Source organism: Vanellus vanellus (assembly GCF_965231255.1).
Source record: "Vanellus vanellus genome assembly, chromosome: Z".
In the NCBI taxonomy this organism is placed as follows: Eukaryota; Metazoa; Chordata; class Aves; order Charadriiformes; family Charadriidae; genus Vanellus; species Vanellus vanellus.
In genome coordinates this window covers 35032090-35038709 of record NC_138908.1, presented here as the reverse complement: position 1 = coordinate 35038709, position 6620 = coordinate 35032090, and positions in this window count along the sequence as shown.

The window sequence follows — 6620 nt, the reverse complement described above, 5'->3', positions numbered from 1 at the left end:
GGTGGTATTTTTTTGAGTGAATTTCACAGAACAGGAGCAAAAGTACTTATAGCATCTGACAAGAAGCACTTGTACCAAGCTGGCCATTGCTGTGGCTGAAAGGCCCTGTTGTATTCTTCCAGCAACAGCCAGTCACTGCACCTATTACTTGCAGGTAATGCTTGTGATCAGAAAACACAACTTAATATATTCGGGCAGGTGGTGGAGGCTGGCATGGCACTGCCTGCCTGAACCTAGTTATTAAATGTCTTGACTGGGGAGTTGCTGGCATGTTTTTTCAGCTTTGTTATCACAGTGGGTTATTGCATGATTACTGCATTTGACAGTGCAGTCAAATTTGATTGTGACTTCTTAAGCCATGCTGAGATGTGAGGAATTAGTGCTGACTCACTGTTCAGATGTTTCTGAACACATACTTTTTGAGATTTAACAAATGGTCAGGTGGTATTTTGCAAAACTAAGACCAAGTTACAGTTGAATTGTAGTCTGTCTCTTTTATAAAGAAGTGACTGGCTATGCAGGTGCCTGGCATTTAAAAAATTAGTGGCCTTTAATGTGCAAGTAAGCTGCTTTTCATGTGTAAGCTGCGAAGGCACCTCCCCAGGTGTACAGACCTCAGATGTCCCAGAAGAAGGTAAAAGGCCTATCCTAGATTCTGTTGAGTGACTTATTTTGTGTTCTTGGTTTTCTTGCTTTAAATAATACTGGTGACTTTCAAACATTCAGGGGGTCTGGTTTCTTATTTGAACAGTGGCTAGCTGCTTTTTTCTAACATTGCAGATTAGACAGCTGAAGCAGCAAATTCAGATCTAAATCTTTCTAAGTGCTAGCAGTCTTTCAGAAAACATTGTGATACATTTTATTAAACATATTGCTATTAATAAATATTCAGTCTCTTCTAGATTATGCTTTGGAAGAAATAAATCCTGTACTACTAGTGCACATTCTCAACTAATAAAAGAGAGCAGTCCTATGGAATATAGAGAAATGAAATATATTGAAATTGGATTCGAATTGAAAGTGTAACATATCTAATAACTGCAGGGAATAGGGGTTAAGAGGGCATATTTTCAAGGAGAAAAGGGGAAGGGGTTTTTAGTTATTTCTTGGCTTGAATGTATACCTCATTGTATTGAAAGGGTTAGGTGATGCTACTAAAAGTAAAGATCTAGACCACCAATTACTTTAAAATTCTGTTTCTGTAAAATAGAAATAATGTGTCATATCCAGGATAATGGGATGTGTTGCATGCTTGAAAGCCAAATATTCTTCCAAAGGCCTCTTATTTTCAGGAGATGTAAATTTTATCTGAATTGCCAGAAAACTTTTTTTAAAGCACTGGTGCTCAGCCCAGGCCTGTGGTGCTAGTCTGTACACTATCAAATGGTGGTTATGTAAAATCAGTGCTACTGAAAAAACACTGAAACTCAACACTTGGGATTCAGCTGCAACTCAGTGCTTGAGCAAAATGATTATAACAGCGTGCTAATCTAATTCAAGCTGAAATACCTTTACTGCTGTTCTGTTAAGGGCTGGCCATAGAGGCAGGTACTGCTTTTATGTTTTGCTTGCTGGAACTGAATGCAGTTGCTAGAACAGCTGTGGTGTGAGCCCCTCTCCAGAGGACCAAATGTGCTCCCTTTCACCTGCTCCTGTTGTCCCACCTTGTTAAAGTGTGGAGTTTGACAGAGAGGGGGGAGTTTAATCCATCCCCTCCTTTTACTTCTGCTATGCCAGCACTGATTTAGTCCCCCCTGAGGGCAGTGCCTTTCTCAGAGCAGGATCCCAGCCCATGCAGTGGGCTAAGAGGTTTCTCTTCTCAAAAGACACTTAATGCAGCAGCCATACATAGGGGTTTCTGCAGCACTAGCTGCCTGGCGTTTTGCTATCTTGCTTAGCTCTAGGACCACAAGTGGCTCAATCTGAACTTTCCTGCTGCCTTTTGCATTGTGCATTTGTTACCCTGGAAGTTGTCCTGCTTTTGGGGCTCATGTCTTTCTTGTAACCTAGCTGATAAATGCTGGGTTGGGTTCTAAATGTGAAGGGGACGGGTTCTTCCTTTGCATCCAAGGATGTCAGATCTGTAGGGGTTAGGGTACAAGAATCCTATGTAGGATAATCATCCGCACAGGATGATGCAGAAGTGCTACCCTTTCCATACAGTGCTCAAAACATGGCTGCAGGGCCAGGCAAGAAAGCTGTCCTTGTAATTCCTCTTGCATTGGGATGAATTCCCATGTGGGTGGGAAAGGTGCCACAAGCCTTATTGCAGCCATCCTATACTCCTCTGCCACCCCATTCTGTCCAGGCAATAGACGATTATCAGGTATGAGCCAAAAAAAGCCAATGCTAAATAGTTATGGTAAGTTTAACACCGTCGCAGAAAGACTAAGGTAACTGTGAACCCTAATACATCTTACAGCATCACCTAGGGAAGTTAACATGCAAAAGGACTGAAATGGATGAGTAATTTTTTTTTTAAGAGAAGGCCAAGGGATGAACTAATTGTCTTCAACTGAAGGAGATTCTGGGAAAGAGCCTCGTACTCAGAGGTGCGCGGTAAAAGGACTGGTCACAGCAGACAAGGTTTGCAGCAAGTACAGAGAAAATTCTGGCCACATGGGTGGTCAGACTTTTAAGAAGAGTCCAGAGGTAATTTTTTTTTCTTTGATTCTGTGACAGGCTTGGTTATGCCATTTCATACACATGTGCTATGAATAGGATTCATACAGGTGTTTGGATCCATGGTGTCATTTTTTTATTGATAAATCGAGAGAGGTAAGCCCATGAAAAGTAAAGGTAATCTGTCTGACTCTGTGCACAAGCTGTTTTCGAAGCAGTCATCCAAAAGTGCAAAAAGAAAGAGTTTGGCTCTGCACCTGCAGCAGACTGAGAGCACTTACGTGGTTGGGTAGTGTTGCTGAGTGGTGTTCCCTTGGTGGTGCATGACCAGGCTGCTTGCAGCTGTGGGAATTCACTCACAGTCTTTAGCCCCTGCAGTCCTGAGAAAGCTGATGGAATTGCCTCGAGGGGAAGGGGGGACTGTGAGAACGGACTGCAGATACAGCTAAAGATTGCTGCAGAAAGGATGGGCATAAATTCTTTTCCAGACTGCTAGAGGTAAGAGAAAAAATGGGGTGGATGTGTTAAATAAACCTTTGATAAGTGTCTGCTGTCACTGAGAAATGAGGCCAATTCTTGGCCACGTGACTGCACACCAAGCCAAATATTTGCCTTGCAAAATTGAAAGTTGCATTTGGCAATGGATTTTGAGATAATTGGAGAAAAAGCTGTGTTACTTGCGCCTAAGGCTACTGTAACCCCCAGCAGCAAGTAACAGCAACCACAACTTGTTGAAAGGTGCAGAGGAGAAAGCAGGAAAGACAGAGCATCCAACCCCAGGTGGCATTACACAAGTGTAAGGTGCCAAGGGATGAAGAAAGCAGGGAGAAGAGGAGGCAGGTAGCTCTGTCAAAAGGCAATTTCTTCTTGGAAAGAGGTAAAAACTGAAGCAGAGAGTCAACCTGAGACCAGTTGTCTGAGAATGGAAAGATTAAGGAAGGAAGTAATAAGAAAATGCCTTTCCTCTCAAAGGGTATGAGAGTGAAGATCCTGTATGTTAGCTCTGTAGTCTTGAAAACACTGCAGCCAACTTTTTTTTCCACTGGAACTAGCTTTGTCTGACTCCTCAGTGCTCTGCTGCTGCATGAGAGGACTCATTCTCTCTACTGAATGTTTTTCCTAAACTTCCCTGTACGCCACCTTAAGGTTTTGTGGAAGGAGTAGAGGAATAGGTACAGAGAAAAAAGATTTTTCTCTTGCAAGCATTTGTGGTAGATGATGCAAGCCACATTCAGCCCAGAGAGCAATAAAATCTTATTTGCGTCCAGTATTCTGGGCTCTCATGGAGGTTTTCTTACACAGGATCTGGAGCTGCTGGAAGGACAAAGCCACTCTGCTGAGTCCCAAGACATGCAACCCATCTGCTTGGAGGGTGGAGCTGGGATGCGTAGCCCACCTGTGTTGTTCAATACCATCTCTTCCTTTGAATTGCTGAGTGGAGGTTGAGTTGTTCCTGTGCTGCCTCCTTGGGAGGGTAGCAGCTCTTCCCGGCCTTAGCTTAAGCCAGACCATGACCAGCTGGGAAAACACAGTGACCACTTCTCCCAGATCTGCAAGAGGTGATAGAAGGTGGGACCATGGTCACTGCTCTCCCTGGCAATTTTCCCCTCCCTCTCTGGAGGTACTGCCACCTTCACAGCTCTGCCAGCAGCAGAAACCTCATATGTGTTCCCACACCTCTGGCAGTGCTGGGCACCTCTACTCTCAACCCAGCAGCAGCAGCAGGCTAGGTTCCAGCAGAGGTAACAGCTGAAGGGCACCCACATGCTTTTTTTTGGTAACAGAGAAAAGAGGTCCCGTCTTGAGTCAGCTTGTCCTACCCCTTTCATCTGGGACAGCAGATGATGGCCAAGCTGCAAGTGATTAAAAATCATTTAGCAGCTCCCCACTCAGGCAAGCCCCTCCTCCTGCCTGGAGGAGGAAAATTTGCTCTCCACCCCTGAGCTCCTGAGAAACTTCCCCTGGCAATCTCACAGGGATATTAATTTCCCTACCTCCCCACCCCCCAACCTTCAAAACCAAGAATGGAGGTCTGTATGCATTACCTCCTTCAGTCAGGTGCTTACAAAACACACCCCTCCTGTCTCCCACTGGACTTGAGGGCTGTATCAAGCCAGAAGTGAAAATGCTTCCCTGGGGTATAGGCAAATATGCCAGAAGCAGAGCTAAATTACTCTACAGCACTCAACAGGGAGTTAATCGCTCAGGAGACCTCTCCTGAAATTGTGTTGCAATGACATCACTTTTCTCTCAGACCTGGGAAAATGATGGAAAAATCTGCTTCTTGGCCATTCTGTCTCAATGCCCAATAAGTCTGGGCAGCCAGGTCCCAGCTGCCAAAGGGCAGCACTGTGGGTAGGAGCTGTGCCAGGTCTTACCTGCATCTAACTAATACCTCCAGTGGGAAGCAAATTGCAAGTGGTGTGGTTGCGATGGTGCAACAACATGTAGAAACATGTTACTAAGGGATTGCTGACTAGAAAGGACGGTGGTCCCAATCTTTTGGCAAAATGGCTGTGTGGTTAGATTGTACTATTTTGGAAAAATAAATAAATAATTCATCACCTGTCCTGCATAGTAGCAGAAAGTCAGTGCTCCCCTCAGGCGCTTAGCATGTATTAGGCAGTGGGAGTGAGAGGCAGAGTGAGGGGCAGAAGGGAAGGGAAGGTTGCCTGGAGCTGAGGGCTGTAAATGCTGTGGCTGGACACGACCTGTTTATCAGATGAGAAGACAGCGGGAGCAGCAAATGAAGCATCTCATCACAGCATCTTCCCAGCTGTGGGGAGGGAAGGGTTTCTTCTCACCAGCTGCCCCTCATTGCATTTTGCCATTAATGCTTTCCCCGGATGAGCCCACCTGGGAAGCAAGAGGTCAGGTGCCGTCCCAGGGTACCATGGATGAATGACAAGTACTATCCTGTACTTTACTGTTGGATAATCTCAGACTGCAGTTGTATGTTGTCTCTACAGTCCTTTCACCAGACAGGCAAACAGGCAAGAACTCTGCATCCCCTGAGATTAGGCTGCAGGGAAAAAGTTTTACCTACAGACTGTGTCCTATCAGGAACAGTTTTACTGCAAGGGGCAAATAAAAGGAAGATGAAAGGTCGTGGCTTGCTGTTTCTTTTATTGCCTTCTGATTGCTGCATGTGGCTTCCCACAGTCACAAGAGAGGCAGGCAGCTACAGAGCAGCTAGGACACATGACCACTGGCCTACAGAAATAGTCCAACAGAATGGCTGTGTGGGGCAGTGCTTTGTGCTCTGCTTTGCCTTGAGTGCCAGAGGTGCCACGAGCAGACAGGGGAGCAGCAGGAGGGGGATGCAGGAGATGGTGGTGGAGACAATGGGAAGAATTGCCCTATTCCCACCGGCAGGGTACAGCTTCCTGCAGCACGCACGCGCTCAAGGTCCCCACTGCAGGGAGGCTCCCGGGCTGCTCCAGCACCACCATTGCAGAAGGGTGCCTAGGAGACACTTCTGCTCCTGTGGAAATGAGCCACCCTTGAGAAAGAGCCTCCTCCACTGGCACCCCATCCTGCATGCCCACAGATGCCCCTCCACATGCATGCATAGTCCCCCTTGGACATACAGGGCAGCACACCTGCCCTGATGCTGTGTAGGGCAAGCTGTTCTCCCAGGTGCATGCGGGGAGATGGGGCACAGCCCCCCACAGCCCCACGTCCTGCCAGCACTGCTGGGTGTGCTGGACAGGCACGCTGCGCTCCTTGTGTGAGAAGCCCTGCTGGAGCACCCTGGAGTGCTCCAAGCGCCTCATGTTGGACACAGTGGGGCAGGAACACTAGCTTCCTGGCTTTATTTCACAGAAAACATTTGAGGATGTAAGAAGCTTTTGTCAGCATTTAAGTGTACAGTGGCTTGTGGTGATCTTTAAAAGCCTGCTGCTCACCACTCTGCAATTCAGTAACCTTGTGGCATTTTTCCTGCTGAAAAAAATCACTTGTTTGACTTCGTATGCTGCATGATGAAAGCCTCCTAC